This window comes from Phocoena sinus, chromosome 15 (assembly GCF_008692025.1).
Source record: "Phocoena sinus isolate mPhoSin1 chromosome 15, mPhoSin1.pri, whole genome shotgun sequence".
NCBI classification, from domain to species: Eukaryota; Metazoa; Chordata; class Mammalia; order Artiodactyla; family Phocoenidae; genus Phocoena; species Phocoena sinus.
Genome location: NC_045777.1, coordinates 29,486,500 through 29,512,077, shown reverse-complemented (window position 1 = coordinate 29,512,077; position 25,578 = coordinate 29,486,500). Strand labels below are relative to the sequence as shown.

The 25,578-nt window shown below is 42.8% G+C and overlaps 1 protein-coding gene across 3 annotated transcripts in view; it reads right to left on the bottom strand.

Annotated features, from left to right (window-relative positions):
• PTPRA (protein tyrosine phosphatase receptor type A) overlaps nt 1–19,185 on the bottom strand; it is a 183,182-nt gene extending 163,997 nt beyond the window's left edge. For 2 of the 3 annotated variants that reach the window (XM_032604872.1, XM_032604873.1), the window contains exon 1: nt 18,890–19,185. The gene's annotated coding sequence lies outside the window, so the exon portion shown is untranslated. Of the gene's footprint in view, nt 1–14,142; nt 14,386–18,889 lie in introns of all 3 variants that reach the window. The other variant, XM_032604874.1, reaches the window with a different exon arrangement.
• Between the last annotated feature and the right edge of the window lie 6,393 nt (nt 19,186–25,578).

Genomic DNA, 25,578 nt, shown 5'->3' with positions numbered 1-25,578 from the left:
GATTAATGTAATTTATTATATTGACAGATTAAAGAAATAGCATATGAATATCAATAGATGCAGAAAAAGCATGGGATATAATTCAACATCCACTCATTAAAAACTCTTTGCAACAAGGAATGGAGGGGAACTTCCTTAATCTGATAAATGGTGTCTACAGCCCTAAGATCACACGGTAGGATTCAACAGACTCCTGCCAGATCAGATAACACTGCACAGAATATAAAACCTTGCACCCTTCTTTTAAAATTCTACTACAATTATTTGAAATGTAAAAGACAGAAAAAGTAGTTATCTCTTCTGTGCTGGTAAATATTGTTTTGATGTCAAGAACAATTACCTTAACAGGAAAGCGATTCTTCTAAGCTACTAACAGCAAAAAATGGCTTCAGATCAACAACTTTAAAATCAAAATGAGGGACTTCCCTGGTGGTCCAGTGGCTAAGACTCCACGTTCCCAATGCAGGGGTCCCGGATTCGATCCCTGGTCAGGGAACTAGATCCCACATGACGCAACTAAGACCCGGCACAGCCAAATAAATAAATAAATATATTTTAAAATAATAAATAAAATCAAAATCATTTTGAGCAGAAAGTTAATATCCAACAATTTTTTAAAATAGTACAATTCTGTTTTCTAGAGTAACCTTTTCCAAAAGAGTTGTCCTTATTAGAGGACTCAGCAGAAAACTATGCTCTTTGAAATTTGGCAGATTAGTGATATCTTTCTATAGCTAAAATGAATAACCAGGTACTGCAACTTTGACATTTTTTTCAGACTAAACTCATTCAAGTCATGTTCTCTTCAACTGAGCAGGTTGGAGCCTGGTCTATCCATTCATTTGTGCGTTAGAGCAGGTGAACTCTTTCCTGATAACCATCTCAGTCCTGCCTGCAGTTGCTCCATGTAAACAGAGATGGAGTCACCACCTATTCAAGGCACCACTGCTGTCTTCAGCCTTCTTTATTTTCAAAGTAAGTTGGATGTGTCACTAATCAGCAACTGTACTCATGACTTCAAAGTTTTTTCCTAATTCAACAAAATTCAATTATGAGAAATGATGAGTAGAAAACTGCCTCTTATTTGGGCAACTGTGGACTCAGCTTAGAATAAGCAAAGCTGTAATCACTACTGCAGGATTTCTCAAATTTGAGAGATACAAATTACCTTTTAAAGGAAACAAAATTTTTAACACACCTTCAATGCTAATTAAAAAATTTTTATTAATGAATAAACATAACACTGTGCTATTATACAGCTATAAAACCAAAACAAACATATAAAATATAAAACCAGTAAGATTCAAATTAACAATATTAATAGATAACAATAGATTTAATGCTGAAATTAAATTACTAGTCACAACATGGCTATTGCATCACCTACTACAACAGTTTTCTTTTTTTTTTAAGCTTGGCATGCCTAAACACATACGTCATATAATACTAATTCTCCCATCACTTTCCCATTCAAACAACTGCAAACAAGTTGCCCAGCGTGCCCAGCACTACTTGGCCTTCCACTGACTGGTCCCACAAACTACTTACTTACAAATAAAGACATAGATAACCAATGATCCTAAACACACACACAAACATGGGCACTGAAATTGCGTGGCAATACTCAGTTACAAGGTGGGCAGTCATTCATATGCTTACAGTTCAGGTTACTGAAATTTTAAAAACTATTAGAGTCTACTCAGAGAAATTTCTCTTCAAATATATCCAAGGACCCCCATTTGAGATACTGCATTACAGTATGACTGTAGAGGTTCTATTGAAAACATTCACCATATCACACAATATCCCATTTAAGAGGAAAATGCCTCAAACCACAGTGCCAGGAAAGGCTGTTTCTCACTACTGATGATGGTTTCTATCTTGTAAGTCAAGTGAATCTCTTAGAACCTTCGGCTAATATAACTTGAGAGCTCAGTATACAGTCTTCTTTAAATAACTGCATAGAATCTAATGGACTGCACTACCATAATCAAGCACACACTATAAAAATCAAACATTACAAAAGAAAATACGCTGAATAGAAGGTATCCTTCCCACCAGGCATCCAGTTCCCCACTCCCCAGTGATCATTATTACTGACCAGCTTCTTTGGTGTCTTTCTGGAGAACTCCTAAATGCACTCTCTCTAGAAACACACACACAATGGTATTATATTTGTATCAGTAAATTACTTCAAATTCTCCTTAGAATGAGCTAGACCATGAGTATTTCCTTCACTGGTCCTAATATTTTAGAAATTACAGTGGTTTTTTGTTTGTTTTTTTTTTAGTTGTTTTTTGTTTTGTTTTGTTTTTATTGATTTTGGCTGTGCTGGGTCTTAGTTGCGGCATGCAGGATCTTCGTTGTGGCACTTGGGATCTTCGTCACAGCATGCAAACTCTTAGTTGCAGCATGCGTGTGGGATCTAGTTCCCCGACCAGGGATCGAACCCAGGCCCCCTGCATTGGGAGCACGGAGTCTTACCCACTGGACCACCAGGGAAGTCCCAAAATTACAGTGTATTAGAATTAAATAATTTTAGGGATAGAAGGATGTTAAACCATCAAGTCCCTTATCACTTTACAGAGGAAGAAACTGTGACTGGGAAAGACTTGCCTAAAGTCTCAAGGCTAATTAGTACTACCAGAAATAGAACTCAGGTCTGCTTACTCCAAACCCTTTCTTTATCCAAGGTGTACTCAAATTTCTTTACACTTTCCACAGCCATCAGGTGATTAATTTGTCTTAACCGTATGAAATTAGAAGCAAGAAGTTCCCCTTGTAACAGAGCTTTTCTCAGGGGATGAACGACTGATTATTTCCAATTAAGTCTGTTTAGTCACCATTGATACACAGATCTGTCTGCACCAAACACAGCAACATATTGGGTTGGCCAAAAACTTCATTCGATTTTTTTCCCTCAGATGTCTCTGGTAGGGCTTAGTTGTCTTTAACTTCAATTGAAACAATTTTGTCAGATTGTATTGTGACAGCTTTCATATCAGCGTGCATTTAAAAACAAAACTTATCATAATTGGTGATTTCTCTGTAGCCATTTTAGTATTGAAGATGGAAGAAAAAAAGCAACATTTTCGGCATATTATGCTTTCTTATTTCAAGAAAGGGAAAAACGTAACTGAAACGCAAAAAAAGGTTTGTTCAGTATATGGAGAGGGTGCTGTGACTGATCAAACATATCAAAAGTGGTTTGTGAAGTTTCGTGCTAGAGATTTCTCCCTGGACGATGCTCCACGGTCAGGTAGACCAGTTGAAGTTGATAGCAATCAAATCGAGACATTAATTGAGAACAATCAATGTTATATCATGCGGGAGATGGCCGACATACTCAAAATATCCAAATCAAGTGCTGAAAACCATTTGCACCAGCTTGGTTATGTGAATCGCTTTGATGTTTGGGTTCCACACAAGTTAAGGAAAAAAACCTTCTTGACCCAATTTCCACAGGTGATTCTCTACTTAAATGTAATGAAAATGTTCCGTTTTTAAAACAAATTGTGACGGGCGATGAAACGTAGATATTGTACAATAAAGTGGAACGGAAGATATCGTGGGGCAAGCGAAATGAACCACCACCAACCACACCAAAGGCCAGTCTTCATCCAAAGAAGGTGGTGATGTGTATACGGTGAGATTGGAAGGGAGTTGTCTATTATGAGCTCCTTCCAGAAAACCAAACGATTAATTCCAACAACTACTGCTCCCAATAAGACCAGGTGAAAGCAGCACTTGATGAAAAGTGTCGGGAATTAGTCAACAGAAAATGCATAATCTTCTATCAAGATAATGCAAGACCGCATGTTTCTTTGATGACCAGGCAAAAACTGTTACAGCTTGGCTGGGAAGTTTTGATTCAACCGCTTTATTCACCAGACATTGCACCTTCAGATTTCCATTTATTTTGGTCTCTATAAAATTCTCTTAATGGAAAAAATTTCAATTCCCTGGAAGACTGTAAAAGGCACCTGGAACAGTTCTCTGCTCAAAAAGATAAAATGTTTTGGGAAGATGGAATTATGACGTTGCTTGAAAAATGGCAGAAGGTAGTGGAACAAAACAGTGAATAAAAAGTAAACAACTTTATTGTTCAATAAAGTTCGTGGTGAAAATGAAAAAATGTGTCTTCTATTTTTACTTAAAAACCAAATGAACTTTTCGGCCAACCCAATAATCGATCATCCCTAACATTCTTGGTAATTTCCAAGAAACAAAGTTGAAATTTAGGGTAGCTACACAGCCCTTCGAATCATCAAAAGAAAAATAAATGTTATATTACAGAGCCCCCAGATTTTGGTATCGATACCTGCTCATCAACAAACATGTCTGTTTACTATATGCCTAGCACTTGGCTCAATGTTCAACATCAATGTATTGAACACCTAATAGAATTAATAGACATGCTCCTCAATACATAATTGTCCTCAATAAACTAACAGGAAATTAAGACATGAAAATGAGTAATTAAAATACATTGTGATCGGAACTTCCCTGGTGGCTCAGTGGATAACACTCTGCGCTCCCAATGCAGGGCGCCCGGGTGCGATCTCTGGTTAGGGAACTAGATCCCACACGCATGCTGCAACTAAGAGTTCACATGCCACAACTAAGGAGCCCGCGTGCCAAAACTAAGGAGTCCAAGTGCTGCAACTAAGACCCTGTACAACCAAATAAGTAAATAAATATTTTTTTAAAAAACCAAAAAACATTGTGATCAATACTGTATTTGTTATACCAACCCTAAAAGGAGGAAAGAACAATTCCTAGGAGAATTCAGGAGACTTCCATAAGTGGGTGATACTTCAGCAGGGTCTAGAAGACTATGTAGTAGTACGGTTACTTAAGTTTTTGTTTATTTAATGAATTAAGTTTCAAAGAGAAAGATAAACTAAATCATATAGGTATAGTCTTTGGCAATTACAGTGAAGGTTGCAAACTGGTAGCACACTGTGTTATAAAAATATTGAATATGAACTCCTTTAGATAGGCCATGGAAACTCCAGTATGACATACGACCCAAGAGATCTACTTCTCTCATTCATATAAGCTGCCCAGCTTCCAAAGACATATTTGAGTTTGCATCCCCCAACAAACTTAATGCCAAAGATAAGGGAGATGGAGAGAAGAGAGTAGAAGAAAAAGACATCTTAAAAACCTTCTGAGTTTTCAAGCCATTACATGGGCTTACAGTTTCTTGTTTAAAGGTATTTTCCAGTTTTGGAATCAGAAAACTTACAAAACTAGGAAATGAACAGAAAAAAGAAGGAAATAATAATAAGACAACTTTAGATGCTGAGTGAGGTTAGGCTCACTGAAGAACTAAGGGAACTCACCTGCTGCCACCAAACTCAAAGTGCAAGTAATATGAATCCATGCCTCAGCAAAATTACATATTACTATACATCCTGGACCACCAAGATCCTTCTAAAACCATTAATCTGCATGTGTCAATGTATGGATTATTATATAAGTGTCTGGATTATCACATAATATGATTAAGTGACTTGATAGAAATAGCACAAGGATCTATACCTAGATCAGAATTGAGACAGTCAGTAAGGTAATGCTCATTGGAGGAACTGATCCCTACCTAAGAAATTATAATGCAAGGTAAAAAAGAGGGAGATGGGCAGTCCAAAAGACAGAGGGTCTGAAAGAGCACAGCACAGTCAAGGATACGGGGAAAAGGTAAGGCTAAAAGGTTAAGAGGGGTTGGTCACAAAAACTTGCTCTGATAAGGAGTCTGGATTTTACCCAGAGGATTTTAAACTGGGGAGTGCTATGATTAGATAGGGAAGTCAAAAAGATCACTCTTGGCAGCAGTGTGATACATGACCTGGAATAAGGAAATAATAATGGGTAGACAACTAGGGAATCTGCAGCAGTCATCTAAATGAGAAGAAACCAGAACTAAGGGACAGAAGAGGTGGGGGAAAGCAGGCAAATTTGAAAAATATTAAAGGTAAAACAGATGGGAATGCAACACCAACCAGAAGAACAGTGTCATCCAAATTTCTGGTTTGGGTTACAGGGTTTTGTCATTCATCAAGACAGAGAATACAAAAGTGACACATTTAAAGGGAAGATGAGGTCAGTTCTGAGCCTGTTACAGGTGCCTAGGAAACAGTCCAGTGAAGATTACCAGTAGGTTGCTGGCTATCATCCAGCACGAGGACGAATTTTCTCCTACTTAGCAAGGAGCTGGCAGCCGAAACCCTGGGCATAGGCATATGCTTCCAGGAACAATGCGTAGGATGAAACACAAGAGGGCTAAGGATGTACTCTTTGGTAAGTCAAAGAGTGGTCACCGAAGAGAGGCCTAAGGGAACTGAGGAGTGGCCAGAAAGGTAGAGAAAAACCAAGAAAGTCTGTCACAGAACACCGGGGAAGATGGTTCAGGAAGCAAATGTTGTACCGTTTATTCCATTTACTCAATTCTTCTCCCTCTCTCTTCCCTCTCCCATCCTTGCCACATTTTCCCCCATTGAAACCCCAGGAAGATAAAAGTTACTCTGTGATCAATTATGCAGCTACACTGTATCCTGACCAACTACTACAGAGGAAAGACAAAATCAAGGTCATTATAATATTTCCTAACATTTACTGAAAGTTTACTACATGCTAAGAACTCTGCTAAGCACTTGGGGTGAACGATCTAATCCTTAAAACAAACATGCAGTAAAAGAGTACTACTGTTGAACCCATTTATTAGGTGAGGACACAGTCTCAGAAGGGTTAAGTATTAATACTTTGTCCATGTTCACAAAGCATGGCAGGTATGGGATATGAACTCTAGTCACTTCCAACTCCCCAAATTAAAATAACTATAAAGCCTGACAAGGAAAATATGAAAGAAATACAAAATCCAATCTGGGGACTTTCCTGGCAGTCCAGCGGTTAAGACTCCATGCTTCCAATGCAGGCAGTGTGGGTTGAATCCCTGGTCGGGGAACTACGATTTCCACATGCCATGCAACATGGCCAGGGGGAGGAGGGGGGAGGAACTAATCTGATTCAAGGACTGGCAGTGTCTGACAGACTGACAGTATAAATGTATTTTAAATATCTAAGAAAATTTAATTCACTAACAAAGGGGTATGAAGGAATTTAATCAGTTAAGCTTGAATTAACATTATTTAAAGAGCAAGTGAAAGTTATTGTTCTTATTTCTATGCATAAATTACAATGCTTACAAGTACAATAACAAGACTAAAGAAAAACTAGGTTTTTAAATTTGCCACTTAAATAAATTGAACATTAATTTGAAACCCAAGTAATTTTTAGTCCTTTTCATGAACAAAAGCCCCACTCAGACATTACAAAACACACATAACTGAACTGCTCTGTTAACCACTACTTGCTCTACAACAGCATTCTTCAAAGTAGAACTTCTGAAAGCTAAGTGCAAGTGAATAAGCAGGAAATGTTAGTTGAAATGTCAAACTTAAGTAACTCTCACAGTATACGGGCATGACGCTTTCTGGAAGGTTTCGCAAGTACTGTTCATAGTGCCTAGGGATGCCTCTGAGAAGGGGAACTTGGAAGATGAGGGAGAGAGAATTACCTTTTACGTATATTTTTAGTACTAGCATTTGAATATTTTAACATGTACATGTATCATTCAAATGCATACATGATTTTAAATGAAGCAAATTTAAAAATATACACACTGGGGCTTCCCTGGTGGTGCAGTGGTTGAGAGACCGCCTGCCGATGCAGGGGACATGGGTTCATGCCCTGGTCCGGGAAGATCTCACATGCCACGAAGCGGCTAGGCCCGTGAGCCATGGCCGCTGCGCCTGCACGTCCGGAGCCTGTGCTCCACAACGGGAGAGGCCACAACAGGGAGAGGCCCGCGTACCACAAAAAAAAAAATTAAAAAAATAAAAAATAAAATAAAAATACACACATTGATTAAAAAACATAAAGGCATTATTTTTTCCATTTTCTAAAAAGATGCTTTCTCAAATTTACGTTCTCCTTCCCACCACAGTCAGCCACTATTGAGAATCACTGCCTCAGAGGTTCACAACTGCTACCAACAGCACTATTGCTAACTGGGTATGAACTATAGGAAGAAAAAGGATCTTCTATCACTTCCACCAACTAGTAGCAAGATCCTGGGCCAGGCTAACTCCCCAGAATGGAGAAACAGAGAAATACCAGTTGGAAGTCACTGTATATTCAGCCCCTGTTAACAAAGCAAACAGGTCCAGGTGGGAAGCAAGGTGCGCTGGAGAGCAGTGGTCTCACAGACAGCAGCAGAAGCACTGATCCAGGAACTGGCCTCATTCCTTGAAAGGTGGGTAAAGCATTCAAATCAGTCGAGGCATGGAAAGGGGCACCAGAACAGAAGCATTCCTGTGAAAGCTCTCCCCCACATTTCCCCACCTTTCCTTTTAGAGGAACACTGGAAGTCCTGGAACTATTCCATATACTGATGTACTGCTGATACACCAAATGGAAGACATTCTCTTTATTAATGGGGTATTACTAATGCGTTTATAATATTGCATTAAGCCACCTGTCAACCAGTGTTTGAAAACTAATTGATGGTTATTTGTCAATCAATATTTGAGAACTCTTGAACAATTTATAGCAGCCGGGTTTTAACTTCTCCCCACACACAAAAGCTCAGTTCACTTTCAAAAAGCCAAAAATGTGGAACCCTACTAATGCTTCTACTGCTTAAATCATGCTTATCCACATATCTCCATTCCCCTATGCCTAACCAGTCCAGAACACCATCAACCCTGGCCAAATATGCTCTAACAATCATGAAACTAGTCTCTATGCTCTGTCCAGTTCATTCTCCACAGTAATGACAATCAAATTTTTTGACTGCACACCAATCAATCAATCAACACGCACATCCCCAACATGTGTTCACCAACACATATGACAAAGATACTAATATATATAAATACTACAAAAAACAGTCATTCATTTCCAAATGTAATAATGATTGTAATAATGGTTTTTATATGGGAAAATATAAAAACCATTACTGCTATCACTAAGATGCTAATACCAACCTTGTTTTAAAAATATTTAGTGTGATCCATATGATCAAATATTTATTATGCTTGAAAAATCTCATTTTAATACTTTGTGACAAAGCAATCTGAAAGCCTGGTTTCAAACCAATACTTGGTTTTAATGGTTATCATAGTCCAAAAGAAATATGGGTCCAAAAGGAAGAAGCACTACGGTTGTGCTTACTAAAGAGTGGTATTTCTTTTTCCAACCCCATCCAATTATACAAACATTTCCCTTCAAATTTGGCTAGCAAATGTCTATCTTCCCTTGAAAAGGAAACGACTCTTGAAATTACTCTTGAAAACTAGTCAGAAGATTTTACTTTTTAAATTTCTAACAAATGGATGTGAAACCCACTAAAACTAAGAGCAAGAGTAACTCTATAATAAACCCTTATATACCTATTATTCAGCTTCAATGATTATCAGTAATGGTAAATAACCTACAACCCTCAGACACAATGAATTATCTTAGAGCAAATTCCAGACATCCTATCATTTCATCCATAAATACTTCAGTACATATCTCCAAGGGAAAAGAGTTTTTTCTTTTAATATAACTATACTATTACCATATCTTTAAAAACTTAAAACAGTAGTTTAAAAATCATTTAATATATTAAGTGGTATTCAAATTACTCCCAATTGCCTCATAAATACCTTTTTACAGTTAATTTGTATGACACAAGATCTAATCAAGGTCTACACATTACATTTAGTTAATATGTCTCAAGTCTTTTCTCACCTGTAATAGTTTCTCCACTTTTTTTCTTGCCATTTATTTGAAGTAACTGGGTTCATTTGTCCTACTGGATTTCTCACATTCTGAATTTTCTAATTACAGTCTATAAGCTGATTGTTAGATCTAGATGCTTAATTAGAGTCAGGTTTGATTTGATTTTGGTAGGGAAAGACTATTTCATGAATGGTGTTATATTTTTCCTATTGTACCACATGAGAGGAACATAAAGTTTGGTTGTACCCATTTTAGAGATGTTATGACTGATTAGAAGATTGTCATTCTGATTCTTCTATTATAAAGTTCCCTACTGGTTTTAATTGCAACTGATGATCAATGTCTAGGTCTTTTATTTCATTAGATCATCTGGAAATTTTTTTAGAAATACATTTGGAGATGTTTATCAGGTAAGAAATTTATGTTTCCAAGTTTTTCATGTGTAAAAACATGAGAGTTTTTATAGATGCAACAAAATCACAATGAGCCCATGAGTCACTGGGGAAATGCAAATCAAAACTACAATGAACTATCATTTCATACCACTAAGATAGCTACAGTCAAAAAGACAGAATAACAGGGGACTTCCCTGGTGGCACAGGGGTTAAGAATCCGCCTGCCAATGCAGGGGACACAGGTTCAAGCCCTGGTCCGGGAAGATCCCACATGCCGCGGAGCAACTAAGCCCGTGAGCCACAACTACTGAGTCTGCGCTCTAGAGCCCGTGAGCCACAAGTACTGAGCCCACATGCCGCAACTACTGAAGCCCGCGTGCCTAGAGCCCGTGCTCCACAACAAGAGAAGCCACCGCAGTGAGAAGCCCGCACACCGCAAGGAAGAGTAGCCCCCGGTCTCCGCAACTAGAGAAAGCCCACACGCAGCAAAGAAGACCCAATGCAGCCAAAAATAAATACATAAAATAAATTAAAAAAAAAAAAGACAGCATAAATATTGGTGAGGATGTGAAGAAACTGGAACCCTTGTGCATTGCTGCTGGGAATGTAAAATGGCACAGGTGCTTTACAAAACAGTTTGGCAATTCCTCTAAAGTTAAACAGACCCATTTGACCCAGCAATTCCACTCTATATGCAAGAGAAATGAAAACGTATGCCCGCACACGTACTTGTGCATGAATGCTCACAGCAGCATTAATCGTAATAGCCAAAAAGTGGAAACAATTCAAAAATTCACTAACTGATGAATAGCTAAACAATATATCTATACAATGGATTATTTATTCAGCTATAAAAAGGAATGAATGAATTCATGCTATAACATGAATGAACTCCCCAAAACATTATGCTAATTAAAAGAAGTCAGTCAACAAAGGCCACATTTTATATGATTCCATTTATATAAAATGTCCAGAACAGGCAAATAGAAAGAGTGGGGGCTGCCAGAGGCTGGAGGGAGGGTGGAATGGGGAGTGAAGGTAATGGGTGCAGGGTTTCTCCTTGGTGTGATGAAAATGTTCTGAAATTAGATAATGGTGATGGTTGCACAACTCCACAAATACACTAAAAATCACTGATTGTACACTTTAAAAGGCTGAATTTTATAGTATGTAAATTATATCATGATAAAGCTTCTTTTTTAAATTACAAGGAAAATGTTATCCCATAGCATACTTGTAAGAAAAAAGACGTTACTTCCTCATTCACTGTTAAAATAACATCTTTACTTGAAGAGACAGATTAAGGATATTAACTTCTCAAATAATATTAGCTAGATAGCCATTTATCACAGAAAAAGTAGGCTTGTTTTTTTTTGGTAGAAGTAAAATGTATAACATCAACAACTCCACCACAAGATAACCAACAGGATAACCTGCCTCAATAGTTCATGAAGAGGCAATGAACGCATTTCATTTTTCATTCAAGTGTATGTTCTGTTTACATTTAGACAATTATTCCATACAGCATTGTTATGAAGGCAGTCATTTACTATTAAGAATGTTTTCTCCAGTATAACTTTCTCCAGTAGCTCACAAAAGAAGTGATTTTTCTTGGATTTCTTTTAATAAAGAGAATCTAGCAAATACTAAGGCATGCTAGAAGCTTCTATACTTTTAAAACTATGTAACAAACCTCCAACACTGAAAAATTTATTCTAATGTTGCTTGTTCAAATCTTCAGCAACATTTACTACATCTTACAAGAGTATCTGCAAACAAAATTTAGTCTTAGTTGCTTGATATATTATTTTCCATACACTATATTCAGCCTTTTTGCGGGTGCAGGCAGTGCGGACAGGAGAACCTGCCAATGGTATGTGCCTTTTGCTCATTTATAAGAACAGAAAACCTTGAACTAGATACTTTAATCATTAGGCTGTAAAATTATGTACAGCATCTGATTGAATAGCCTATGTCGTTTTATCTTTTCTTTTTGGCTGCACCCCATGGCTTGGGGGGATCTTAGTTCCCCCACTAGGGATTGAACCTGGGCCACGGCAGTGAAAGCGCTGAGTCCTAACCACTGGACTGCCAGGGAACTCCCCAGGCTATGGCTTTAAACATCATTGGGGGAAAAAAAACATGCAGAACTTCTCTTTATGCTCCAGATGCTTAGTTTTCAAATGTCTTGTTATTAGTGATAGCCTCATATTTTACTATTTAATATCTCAGGTTCTACATAATCTTAAAACAAGATTCCTATAATGACAGAGGATGTAAGTCTATGTTTCAAATAGAGTTCTTGATACCTTCCAATGTAATACGAGCTGACTTATTTAATCTGACTTAATAGCTCACTGAGCAGGGACTTCCCTGGTGGTCCAGTGGTTAAGACTCTGAGCTCCCAATGCAGGGAGCCCAGGTCTGATCCCTGGTCACAGAACTAGATCCCACATGCATGCTGCAAATAAGACTAGGCGCAGCCAAATAAATAAATAAATACTAAAAAAAAAAAAAAAAAACTGCTCACCAGGACTTCATAATAGGAGCTAGACAAGGGTCAGCTCTGCCATTTTGTTTGTTTCCTTGTGCTTGCGTTATTAATATTTTCTTCAATCACTGGTTTCTTTGCAGGGATCCTTTTAAGCCACTTGTTCATTTTGTGAAGGTTAGTTTAATGAAAGCTGAATAATATAAACTGTTATCAATATGTTGCAATACACTGAAAGCAAATGTATGTACACAGGGATTTCCCTGGTGGTTCAGTGGCTAAGACTCTGTGCTCCCAATGCAGGGGCCTGGGTTCGACCCCTGGTAGATCCCACATTCTGCAACTAAGAGTTCACATGCCGCAACTAAAGATCCCACATGCCGCAACAAAGATCTCTTGTGCCACCACTAAGACCCAGGTCAGACAAATAAACAAATAAATTAAAAAAATTTTTTAAATATATATATAAAATGTATATATACAGCTCTGCTTGCTTACTGAAGGACTCCCCTCTTACTTCTGGACACCCAAACACTGTTTGACGTACAGACCCAAGAAGATGCCAGTGACAATCCCTAAATGTAATGTTTTATCATTTTTTAGATAAAAACAATAAAAAGTTCAGCATCTCAGCATCTTATCCACCTCACTTGGAAAACTACTGCTCTGGATTGCAGCCACAGTGAACTTTTCACAACTGCAAATCAGATCAGTTCACTCCTCTTTTAAATCCTTCAATGGCTTAGCCCTGCCTTCACGATAAAGTCCAAAATCCTTACGTGGTGTATAGGGCCCTCAACTCTGGCCCCTGCTTCTCTCTAGTCCAGTGGTTCTGAACTCTGGCTGCATATTAGAATCACCTAGGGAATTAAAACATACATATACATATATATATATATACGTAAGGTACCAAACCCCTTCCTAGCTCAGGGTCTCTGTGTTCTTTAAACTGCAAGCATTGTTGAACTTCTCTGGTGCTCCCAAGACATCTTATTCTTCCCCTTTGATCACATCTATAATTACCATCAGGTGATTAATATCTGCCTTCTGCATTAGCCCATAAGGACAGACATCACATCCAAGTTATTGGAGTATCCAGTATCCAGTTATCTGGAGTATCCCTAACTACCAGCACAATGTCTGGTATTTTCTACCGAACAGCACCCAGTTTTCTATTTCATACCAGTATGATCTTATCCTAAATTTTCAAAATATTTCTGGCCTATCAACCATGTCTTTCTTCATAAAAAAGTTGACTTTAGCTACATAACACTTGGATATGATATATAACACAGCACCATACTTCATTCAAAATCTAAATGAGCTACTAAAACTCATTTAGTAGCTCATTTAGATTTTTTTCTAAAGTTTTTCTAAAGAAATGTAAATTAAACCTAACTCAAAGTAATATTACATTTCTTTTAAATTAACAAAATCGAATATTAGGTTTTTTAAAATTTATTTTACTTTCGGCTGCGTTGGGTCTTCGTTGCTGCGTGTGGGCTTTCTCTAGTTGCAGCAAGCAGAGGCTACTCTTCATTACGGTGCACAGGCTTCTCACTGCGGTGGCTTCTCTTGTTGTGGAGCATGGGCTCTAGGCGCGCAGGCTTCAGTAGTTGTGGCACACGACTCTCAGTAGTTATGGTGCACGGGCTTAGTTGCTCCACAGCATGTGGGATCTTCCCGGACCAGGGCTCAAACCCGTGTCCCCTGCATTGGCAGGCAGACTCTTAACAACTGCACCACCAGGGAAGCCCAAATACTAAGTTTTGTTTGTAACAGCATTGGCTGTATTGTCAGGAAATAGAGCCACAAAAATTGCTAATGATATTGTAAACCAGTTCAACCTTTCTAGAGAGCAATTTGGCACTGAAACCATATGCTGATGCAGTGAACCCATTTTAGGGGTAAAAGTGCAAGAAAATAATCCAAAGGAAGTATTTGAACAAGGGTGCTCAGAAGTACCATTTATAATAGTAAAAAGGAGAGAGAAAAGGAAAATAAAAAACGATCGCACAAACTACAGCTATCAATGCATAGAATACTATTCTGTGATTTAAAATAACAAAATGAGTAAATATAAAATATTTGATGTTATTCAAGAAAACAAAAATCATATGCTGTATTTACTTTAATTGCCATGTACATATAAAAGGTTTTAACTATAAAAAAAATCTATGCCTATACACTGACACAAATGGATGTGAATTTAAAGTAAATACAATTTCACATTTAATGGATTCTCTTTTCCACAGAGAATATATTAAAACAAATTTTAACACTGGGTTATTTGAGGGTTTGTTGCTCAATTGTATTGTTAGTGTTATATTATTGCTATTTTTGTTGTACTCAGACTCACTAAAAAAATTTCTTCAAATTTGTCATTTGGGAACATATTAGTTATTACATTAGAAGTAAAAAGACAAGATTGTATATTTGGCCAGATTCCTGCTTATAACTTAAGCTTCACCTGCACCTCATTTTTCCCACATGAAGGTAGAGAAAAACAATGCAACAATGTTTACAAACTGACTCTGAGAACCTCCAATGAAAGATGCTGGGCAAATACAAATATCAGAGCTGCTTAAAAAAATCACCACCACCCAGTGTTTTGCACAAGTCACTTTATCCTTCTGAGACTCAATGTCTCCTTCTGCAGATAGAAAGAAGTAGGCTAGAATCACATGAGGGGAGGAGGTTAGGTGAGGGAAAAGCATCTGAAAAAGCAGTCTATCTGAAAAAGCAGCCCAGGCTACCCTGATACATACTCTGATGAAGATCTGTTTGAGGTCCATTCACATTTTTGCAAAGAGGATAAGTTAGTACAACCCCCTCTATACATATGCTTTCGTACTGCTGGAATTTTTTCTCATAAGTATGACCTGTTCCCAAAACTCAGCAGTATTCTCTTTAGGCCTCACTCTGGGTCTAAGAGGCTATGATTCTGCCTCTGTGAAGCCTCACCATTGCCTCCTAAATTGGAAGGGTATTAACATCTGGCCCCACACTGCCCCTGAATGACCTTTCAAAAGCCTGGTGTGCCCAAGTCCCTGACCTCCTTTATCTTTTATTTTTTTAATTTATTTTGTTTATTTTTATTTTTGGCTGCCTTGGATCTTTGTTGCTGTGTGCGGGATTTCTCTAGTTGCGGCGAGTGGGGGTTACTCTTCGTTGTGGTATGGCGGGCTTCTCATTGCAGTGGCTTCTCTTGCTGTGGAGCACGGGCTCTAGGTGCGCCAACTTCAGTAGTTGCGGCGCACAGGCTCAGTAGTTGTGGCTCGTAGGCTGTAGAGCACAGGCTCAGCAGTTTTGGTGCACGGGCTTAGGTGCTCCACGGCATGTGGGATCTTCCCAGACCAGGGCTCGAGCCCATATCCCCTGCACTGGCAGGCGGATTCTTAACCACTGCACCACCAGGGAAGTCCCCCTGACCTCCTTTAAAATCCCCCTTTAAAGTCTCCACTGCCCAAACTCTAACACAGCACTTACAGCCCTTCAAGCCAACCTAATCTCATCTCCCACCCTTCTTCCCTCTACCCAATCCAACTACGTTTAACCTCTCCCTGCTCCCCAAAGACAATGGGTTCCTTCCACCGCCAAGCCTGCCTGTGCTGCTCCTTCTTTCCTGTATCCTGTCCACCATACATAAACTCCTATCTATCCTTCATGGCCCAAAGGCTCCCTTCCAGTCAAGTTTTCTCAGACCACCCAGGGAGGGAATGCTGTCTATACAGCCAGGCAGATACTCTGGAACTAGACTGCCAAGATTCAAATCCTGACTATTCCCTCATCTGCACACTGTATGGGCTCAGTTTCCACCCTTGTCTAGTAAGAATTAGCCACCACATGATGGTAGAAAGAATTATATAAGATAATTCGTGGAAAGCATTTATTACCTAGCCTGACACAAGGCAAATAAAATGTATTATTACACTCTCATAGTACCTGTGATATAAGTATTGATATAAGTATTTGTATCCACTTGTCCTGCATTAAGCTGTGAGCCCCTCAAAGGTAAAGATGTGACTTCCTCACTTTTATTCTGTATGCCAAGCACTTCACCTGGCAAACAGAATACATGTGAATGTAGTTCAGTCAGAGGACTGGCTTTTCTGGTTTCTGAATTTCACCTAGGTGGTAAATTAGTGTCTAAAAGGTACCCAGTGAACAGTCTCCTAGATTGTACCCTGCCTTACAGTACGCACATAGCCAGGCCACTTCAGGCAGGCAGAGGTGAAAAAGAGATGGTGGGGCTTTTAGCCTTTCAGAGACAGTCAAGCAGATTGAAGGACAGTGGGATATGAGACCGGCCAGTTTCTGCCTGTTGATTACTTATGGGGGCTGGATGGGATGGACATGAAGAGATGGGGAATCAAGATACTAAAAGTCATAGGTGTGCACGCCAAGCAGGAAACACTCAGGAAAGATTCTCTCAGAGGACTTCCCTGGTGGTGCAGTGGTTAAGAATCCGTCTGCCAATACAGGAGACACAGTTTCGATCCCTGGTCCGGGAACATCCCACATGCCACAGAGCAACTAAGCCCGTGTGCCACAACTACTGACCTTGCGCTCTAGAGCCCGCGAGCCACAACTGCTGAGCCCGTATGCCACAACTACTGAAGCCCATGCACTCTAGGGCCCATGCTCCACAACAAGAAGGCACGGCAATGAGAAGCCCGTGCACCACAACAAAGAGTAGCCCCACCTGCTGCAACTAGAGAAAGCCCACGCACAGCAACGAAGACCCAACGCAGCCAAAAAAAAAAAGATTCCATTGAATTAAAAAAAAAAAAAAAGATTTTCTCAGGAAGTGGGTACCTGGAAGTAAACGTAAGTGGAAGAGATGGGACAGGACCTGTAAGACAATCGGGAGGAAGAAACCTCTCAATATGGAAGATGAACAGTTGAACAAGGCACAGCTCCTGCCCTCATCAAGCTTCTCAAATGAGAAGGGCTTTAAAGGAAGAGGTGGAGGTTGGCAGGTAAAGGTGGGGAGGAAAGAGGATCACACAAGCAAAAAAAGAGGCAGTCAAGCAATTCTGATTGGCCAGAGAGGGGGATGAAAGGAAGGAGAATTGAAGGATTCAGCTAAAAGTAAAAGAGTAAGTTGAAGCAAGACTGTCAAGTGCCCTGTAGGACCTGTTAAGGCATTTTGGGCTTCATTCACCCTATGGGAAAAGGAAAGCGAGGGAGTTTTAAGTAAACAAGTGACAGCATCAGATCTGTGTTTTGTAAAGGAGTGGCCAGGCAGGAAGATGTTCGCCCATCTTCCACCACCAGTCCTCTCCTTGCCCACCATCTTCTGGTTCTAGAGCTGCCTTAACGGCAAGCAGGTGGCAAGAGAAGAGATCTTTCAGGAGATGTGACTGGTTCTAGAGCAGGGATCCCTACCCTGGGCAAAGGCTTCTGAAGGCATTCACCCTCCTAGAGAGGTTTTAAACATTCCTATTTTCCTGTCTTACAAACATCATTCACTGACCTCAAAAAAAAAACAAACAAACCCTCAACATTAGGCTCAGCTCTGCCATTATTATTTTTATCTTCAGGAAATACAATTAGGAACTAATTTTTCAAAAAACGGTATTCTTTGTTTTATTCACCAAAAGTAAAAAAAAAAAAAAAAAGGAGGAGACCTGCATTCCCAATTGGCTCATTTTAAATTCTCGGCAGCTATGAGCCCTTGCTTCCCTTCCTAAGCGGCCTCAACTGTAGGGAGTGGACGGTAAAGAGAGAGGCCCGGGGAAGAAAAGTTGGTCACTGCAAGAGCAAATTTTCTCGTGCCAGGAGTTTTCCTCTTTCTTCCCATTAAATGGACCTGAGCAAATTCTGTTCTCGCTGTCCAAATTTCTTCTTTCAGAATGAACTATGGCAGCGCCCCCGCCCGACCCCAGGAGGACACACGCAAAGTTCCTGGGCAGTAAAGAGGGGTCGGCGCCCGGGCCGGCGCGTTTCCGGGGACACCCCCCACCCCACCCCACCCACACACACACGGACAGCGTTTCCGGGGACACCCCCCACCACACACAGACACACACACACACACACACACACACACACACGGACAGCGCAAGGATGTGGGATTCCTGGAAAGCCGGATGGATCCGGCCCGGAAAAGAGGGATTTGGGATCGGGCCGGGGACCCCTCCCACCCGCTCCCGGAGCCGCCCCCCCACCTCCGGAGCCCGCCTGGGCGGCGGCAGCCGCGAACACTCACCGAGTCCGGCGTTGGGCGGGACCGCTGGGGACGAGGACGGCGGCTCCGCCTCTGTGCCGCGGCGGCGTCTCGGCCCGCCACACGCCCTCAGGGCCGCCGCCCGGCCCACGGCTCGGAGCCCCGCTGCGGCGGCGGCTGCCTCGCCTCCATGGCGAGGGGAAGCGGCTGAGGGGCAGCGGCTGAGGGGGCTACCGGGCGGGCGGCGGTGATGGCGGCGGCAGCCTCGGGTCCGAGCCGGAACGCGCGCGCGCGTTTCTGTCACCGCCGCACTCGCCGCAGCCTCGCTCCCGACCCGGCCTCGGCTGTAAAGAGCCTCCTCATTGGTGGTTCAGAGACGGGCGCTGGTTGGCCCAGACAGAACGGGCGTCTCCTGGCTCTCCTGGGTCCCGCCCTTGTGAGCCTCCGAGCGCTCTCTCGCCTAACAGCCTGGGGCGCAAGGCCGGGTCTCGCTGTCACCGTCTCACTGATGGCCCGGGAGATGTGCGCCCCAAGGCAGCGCACATGGACCCTGGGAGCATCGGCCGACCGTGCACCAACACCGTCCGCCTCTCTACTGTCCCACCTGCCTGGATGTGGGCCTTCTTCCCAGTTTACAGATGCGGAAACTGAGGCCAAACACAAGTTACACCAATGTCTAGCGATCAGGGAGCCTGGAACTCAAAAATCGTCTTTCCACTCCTGTCTCCAAACGGGTTCCCTCGAACTCCCCCCCTCCCTTTTTCTAATTGGTGCAAGGTATTTAAAGGACGGAGGCTCTCAATGGGGAGGGAGAGGAACCTGCAAAACCGCTGGAAGAGGCCTAGCACCGTGGCTGTGGTCTTCCATCAAGTGAACCTAGCCATCCCCACTCGAGCCCCAGGGAAATCTCCCCAGCTTTCCAGATGCGCATATCCGGGCCTGGCTTGCACCGAGCCGGGTAGAAACACGACACACTGTGCTCTGCGGTGGGGGTGTTTGCGATAGGCCTGGCGGGGAAGGGGAGGTTCAAAACGCCGAAAGGGCCGGGATATGCGTCTCCCCCTGAGGCCAGGGACCGGGGACCGGGTGGGAGGTGCGTAACTCCTCCCCAGCTCACCCCGCCGCACGTGGCCACCTCAAAGCCATCGGTTGGTATGCCCGGCAACAGCGGGTTCCCAGGCTGCAGGACTTCAGGAATCGCTGAAGGCCGATTACACAGTCGTGGTGGGTGCCGGGTGAGACACTCCTCAGGTTGTAGTCCCCACACAGGGTCCCTCGGCGCACCGGAACCCGCACAGGGGGAGTGGCGGGGAGTCTGTAGGCTGGAGAAAGATTGCCCAGCAGTGTGCAAGCGGAGCTTGCTGGGAGACTCTTCATTCCTGACCCGCAGCCTGAGCTGCCTGGTGTTGGCGGTGGCGAGCCTCCCTCTCCCGTCCGTGGCCCGGAAGACAGTTCCACGTTCAACGCGCCCCATGGGAAGGGTCTGTGGCTGGTTGCAATCCATTTGCATGGCGGGGACATTTAGGCGAAGGAGCAGAAGCCCACATCAGTGACCACCTCCACTCCCCACTACCGCCTGCAGTTGGGGCGTCAATTTGGAACTCTATGCAACCCGCTGCCCCGATTTGTGGAATAAGAGTGTGCTGACCAGAGCCACGGACTGGGAATACCGGGTGCGGCGGGCGTCCTTCGGGGCATCCCCTCCCCAGCAGGGAAGTTCCTCCCTGAGTAGGAATTGTGTCTCCCACTCCCTCTCAGCAGGGCTGGCCCAAAAGTGTTGTGAAATGACTTAATCCTAGACGCCTCTGCCCGACAGACACTCCAGCCCAAAGACCCAGAGGCCACACACCCAGTCTCCTGTTAGAGCCCCAAGGGCAGCGAATGAGGACAGGTCCTTCTATATACCAACCACTTAATTACCCAGAAAGTAGAAAAACTCCCTCTATCCACACACTGAACTGCAAAGGTGAAAAAGCCTGAACTCAAGGGTTTGGAAACCCTGAAAAATAATGACTGTGAGTGCTGGAGATACCTGGGTAGCTAGGATAGCAGTAGGCTAGAACTAATCCCCACCAGGCTTGCCCTACCTACATCTGACCTACACTACTATTTCTTAGTATGTTTCTTTTGGTTTATTTTTTTATTTATAGTTTTACTTATACTACCATAAAAGGGTTTCCCATGCTACTTATATTTCCTAACCTACATTAATATAAATATATATTAAAATAAAAAGCATTCATCCTTGAGGTCATCTGAAGGATCCCCACCAGATCTGACTACACTTGGGAAAATGCTGTGGTTGGGTGTGGTAGTCAGAGAGCCCTGGGGTTCAAGCCTCACCACTGGCTGCTTGACCCGAGTCTCCCTCCGCCACTCTTCCTGGAACCTCCCAAGGCTGTACCGAGAATTACAGGCATGTGCAGTTTGGTAAGTAACCCATCCTCAGGAAATGCAGCTCCTTCTCTCCATGAGACAGCTGCATTGGGGTCAGAGCATTTGTGGTGTGTGTGCAGAGGTGACAGGACCTCACACCAAGGAGAGACAGGGCCTTGCATATTCCATCCTGGAGACCCTGAGAAGGAAATTTCAGTTTGGCGACCACACAGACCCTATTTGCAGTGGGAGAGGACAGAGTCCCATCCTCAGCTGCCCACCTGCGGAGACCTGTCCAAACTCCCCATCCTACCTGATGCCCAGGGTGTCCACAGCTCCACCCATCACCACAAGGCAAAGGGCTATCTTCCAAGAGGAGAGGAGAGGAGAGGAAAGGAACTGAAAGAGGGTGGGGAGGCAGTCTTCTGCTCCAGACCCTGCTTTAGTCCCAGCCCAAAGGAGCACACACCTAGCGGCAGGCACTTGTCAGCCACCCCACAGGTGCCCCAGAAGTCACAGATTTCATGAGAGAAGGATTAGACTAGAAGGAGAACTGGAGGGTGTGAGTAAAGGACTCCTGTTTCTTTAGGCAAGTCACTTCCCCTTTCAGGGCCTCCTTTCCCCATCTAGTAAATGGACCAATGAGTCATTTGTTCAACAAATACTTATTAAGTGCTGCCGACCATGAGCTGGACACAGCAGGGAATAAGACAGAAAAGGTCTCTGCTCTCAGGAACTTACAGTCTAGATGGGGAGACAGACAATAAACAAGTGAACAAAAAAATTTCCTAAATGCTGTAATGAAAATAAAGCAAGGCAGTATGATACAAAGTTGAAGTAAATGAGAGCCAAGTGACTTCCCAGGCCATTCACTGTTCTATTCCCAAGCGTCATTTGCCGGAGTTTTGTGCCTAGAAGAAACTGCAGCCCCCTCACCCTGAGAAGATGGCTTATAGGAGCCTTTGCCGCAACTCTCACTCCAGGGATATGCATGGATATCCTAAACCAGAAGAAATGTTTCCAAATTCTCTGCCCCCAGGCCCAAAATCCTGGTCCAAGGCTCAATCCTAGTTCCTTCCATTGGCCATGATGACCCGACCTGTGACTGTAGGCCCAGGCCTGCTGTGCAACTCGCTCAGGGTAGAGAAGGCATTTTACACTAATTACAGTTGAGCAACCAAGGATTTGAAAAATAAATCTTAGTTGTTTTTTTTTTAATTTTTTTGTGCAGCAAACTAGTTTTTTTTAATATATCACTATTTAGGGACTTCCCTGGCAGTCTAATGGTTAAGACTCCAGGCTTCCAATGCAGGGGTTGTGGGTTCGATCCCTGGTCAGGGAAGTAAGATCCCACATGCCACATGGCATGGTCAAAAATAAAATAAAATAAAATCACTGTAAGTGTATAAGTGAGTTTGTCAAAACTCAGCAAATGTACAATTAAAAGTTGAACATTATATATATTTTGCCTGAAAAGAAAAAATTGCACACTAATGAACTCTAGTTAATGAAATGCATTCTTAAGTATTTAGAGGGAGGTACTATACCAATGACTGCAACTTACTTTGAAATGCATCAAAAATAAGATGGATTAATAAAATGAATAGAGGGATAGAGAGATGTATGCAAACTAAGCATAGTAAAATGTTAATGGTAGAATCCAGGTGGTGGGTATACAAGTGTTCACTGTAAATTCTTTCAACTTAGCTGTATGTTTTTAAGTTTTCAGGATAAAATGTTGGGGGGGGGGGAGATCAAAGTTCATCTTTACTAGAAAGTACACAAAACTGCTTTTAATTTTCAAACAAGTCTCCCCATGGACAATTCCAGTGCTTCTCCACATGCATACACACTTTTTATAAAGTTGTAATCACTGTTTGTATGTCATCGTTCTCACATATTTCTAAAACTTCACGTGTACAGTGCTTTTTTAAAATTAATTAACGGGCTTCCCTGGTGGTGCAGTGGTTGAGAGTCCGCCTGCCGATGCAGGGGATACGGGTTCGTGCCCCAGTCCGGGAGGATCCCACATGCCGCGGAGCGGGGGGGGCCGTGGGCCATGGCCGCTGAGCCTGTGCGTCCGGAGCCTGTGCTCCGCGACGGGAGAGGCCACAGCAGTGAGAGGCCTGCGTACCACAAAAATAAATAAATAAATAAAATAAAATAAATTAATTAATTTTGGCTGTGCTGGGTCTTCGTTGCAACACAAGGGCTTCTCTAGTTGCAGCATGTGGGTGCTAGAGCGTGCCAGGCTCAGTAGTTGTGGCCCGCAGGATTAGTCAAAGCATGTGGGATCTTAGTTCCCCAACCAGGGATTGAACCTGGGCCCCCTGCACTGGGAGTGCCGAGTCTTAACCACGGGACCACGAGGGAAGTCCCCACATGTACAGTGCTTAGAGTTTGTATATCATATGAATAAATATGCTGTATGTTTGAGGACACAGGCTTTTATTGTGTACGTTCTAAATGCACTGCCCAGGGCCCCCCTTCCAGAGAAAGAGGACTGGGTTGGATGGTTCCAACCCTTTTTCTAGTTAGAAAAGCTGGAGAAAACATTTGTTAAAAGCACTGAAGGGAATTCCCTGGCGGTCCCGTGGTTAGAACTCCACGCTTCCACTGCCGGGGGCACAGGTTCGATCCCTGGTCAGAGAACTAGGATCCCACATGCTACACAGCGTGGCCAAGAAAAAGAAAGGCAATGAAGAGCTACCAGGGCAGTGGAGAACTGTGGGGGCAAGACTGAGGAGGAAAAAAATCCCAGAGTGACCCCAGTATTGGGAATCTCCTTTCCTTTCCCTGAAGGTGTCTGCTGATTCTAAGAGGGAAGGTTGATAGATTGTGCCAGACGGTGATTCCAAAAACTGGCCAAATTTCCAGTTTTACACACTCTTCCAGAGCCTTGCTACTCCTCTATCAAAAGATGGCATCTATTTCCCCTTGGAATTGGATCGGGTAGGCCCATGTAACTGCCTTGACAAACAGAATATGGCAGGTATGATACTGTGTGACTTCCAAAACAAGGTTAGGGAAGGCAGTACAGCTCTACGTGGCTCTCCTGGGATGCTGCCCTTGGGACCCAGATGCTATGTCATGAGGCAGGTGTTATGGCTGACAGAACTAAGGTTCCAGTCAACAACCAGCTTCAACTGCCAGACATGTGAGTTGCCAAGCCCTCATTCTAGTCCCTAGCTGTCAAGTCACCCCCAAACTTTGAGTCTTCCAGCTGATGTCCTAGACATTGTGGAGCAGACAAACCATCCCTGTTTTATCCTGTTCAAGTTCTCTAAGTGGTGAGAATAACAAATGATTATTTTACAATTTGATTTATATCCCCTCGCAGGATTTTCACAAACTTACATTTACAAATCAGGTGGAGGAAGAAAAAGAAACAAACATCTTACCAAGCTTGAGTCTCACTCTTTTTAAGCATAGCCCTAGGGGCGTCAAAGAGGGGAAAGTCAGATGTTCCAGGGAGGCCTACCTTCTCTCTGGGCTTTGGTTTCCTCCTTTGTCTTCCTTCAAGACTTAACCGGGGCAACAAAAAGAAAGGTAATGCCCTCAGTGTTGGGTAGGGGCGCTGGGGCATGAAGCCAAAGTGCACTGGAGTACAGAGGCTAGAGGCAGAGAGCCTGGAGGGCCACGAAAGCATTCCCACTGACCCGGGGCAAAGCCTCCATTGAGGGGAGTGGGGAGCCAGGGGTCTCCAGTTTGCAGTTCTTCCTTGACAGAACTGCCAAAAGGAGAATTCCATTCTCCTTTTCTCTTCAGCCCAGAGACCACTCAGAATTGCTCACCACTATCCAGGGGGCAGGGTTTCCAAAGTCTCCTCCTTGATCCCTCCAATCCAATGGCCACGTGCCTCTCATTAGTCCTCCAATTCTCACTGTAGTGCAAACCAGGGGGGCCTTGCTTCAGGATCCCCTGCTCAGAGGGCCTGATTTGAGGTCCAGCTGAGTCATCCCTCCTCTGTCACAACAGCCAAGGAGAAGGTCTAAGACCCCCAAATGTCCAATAAGGTTTCAAATCCCAGTCTTGCCACATACTTGCTCCCCCGTCCTCGATCCTCTTCTGTAAGATGGGGTGATATTAACTATCTCACAGGGCTGTCTTGTAGAATAAATGAAAACAATGGTAAAGTGTTTAGCATGTTTCGTGTGTGTGTGTGTGTGTGTGTGTGTGTGTGTGTGTGTGTGTGTGTGTGTAATGCTTTTCAGTGTGGTTCTTGATGACTTGGTGCTTATTATGTTTTGTGCCATCTTTCCCCATAATCTTCCTAGGGGCTGTGAGCTTGAGAGGACTTTCCTTGGTAACTGTGGAGAGGGGTCTATAAATATCACTGGAGAAGCTCCCTCTCC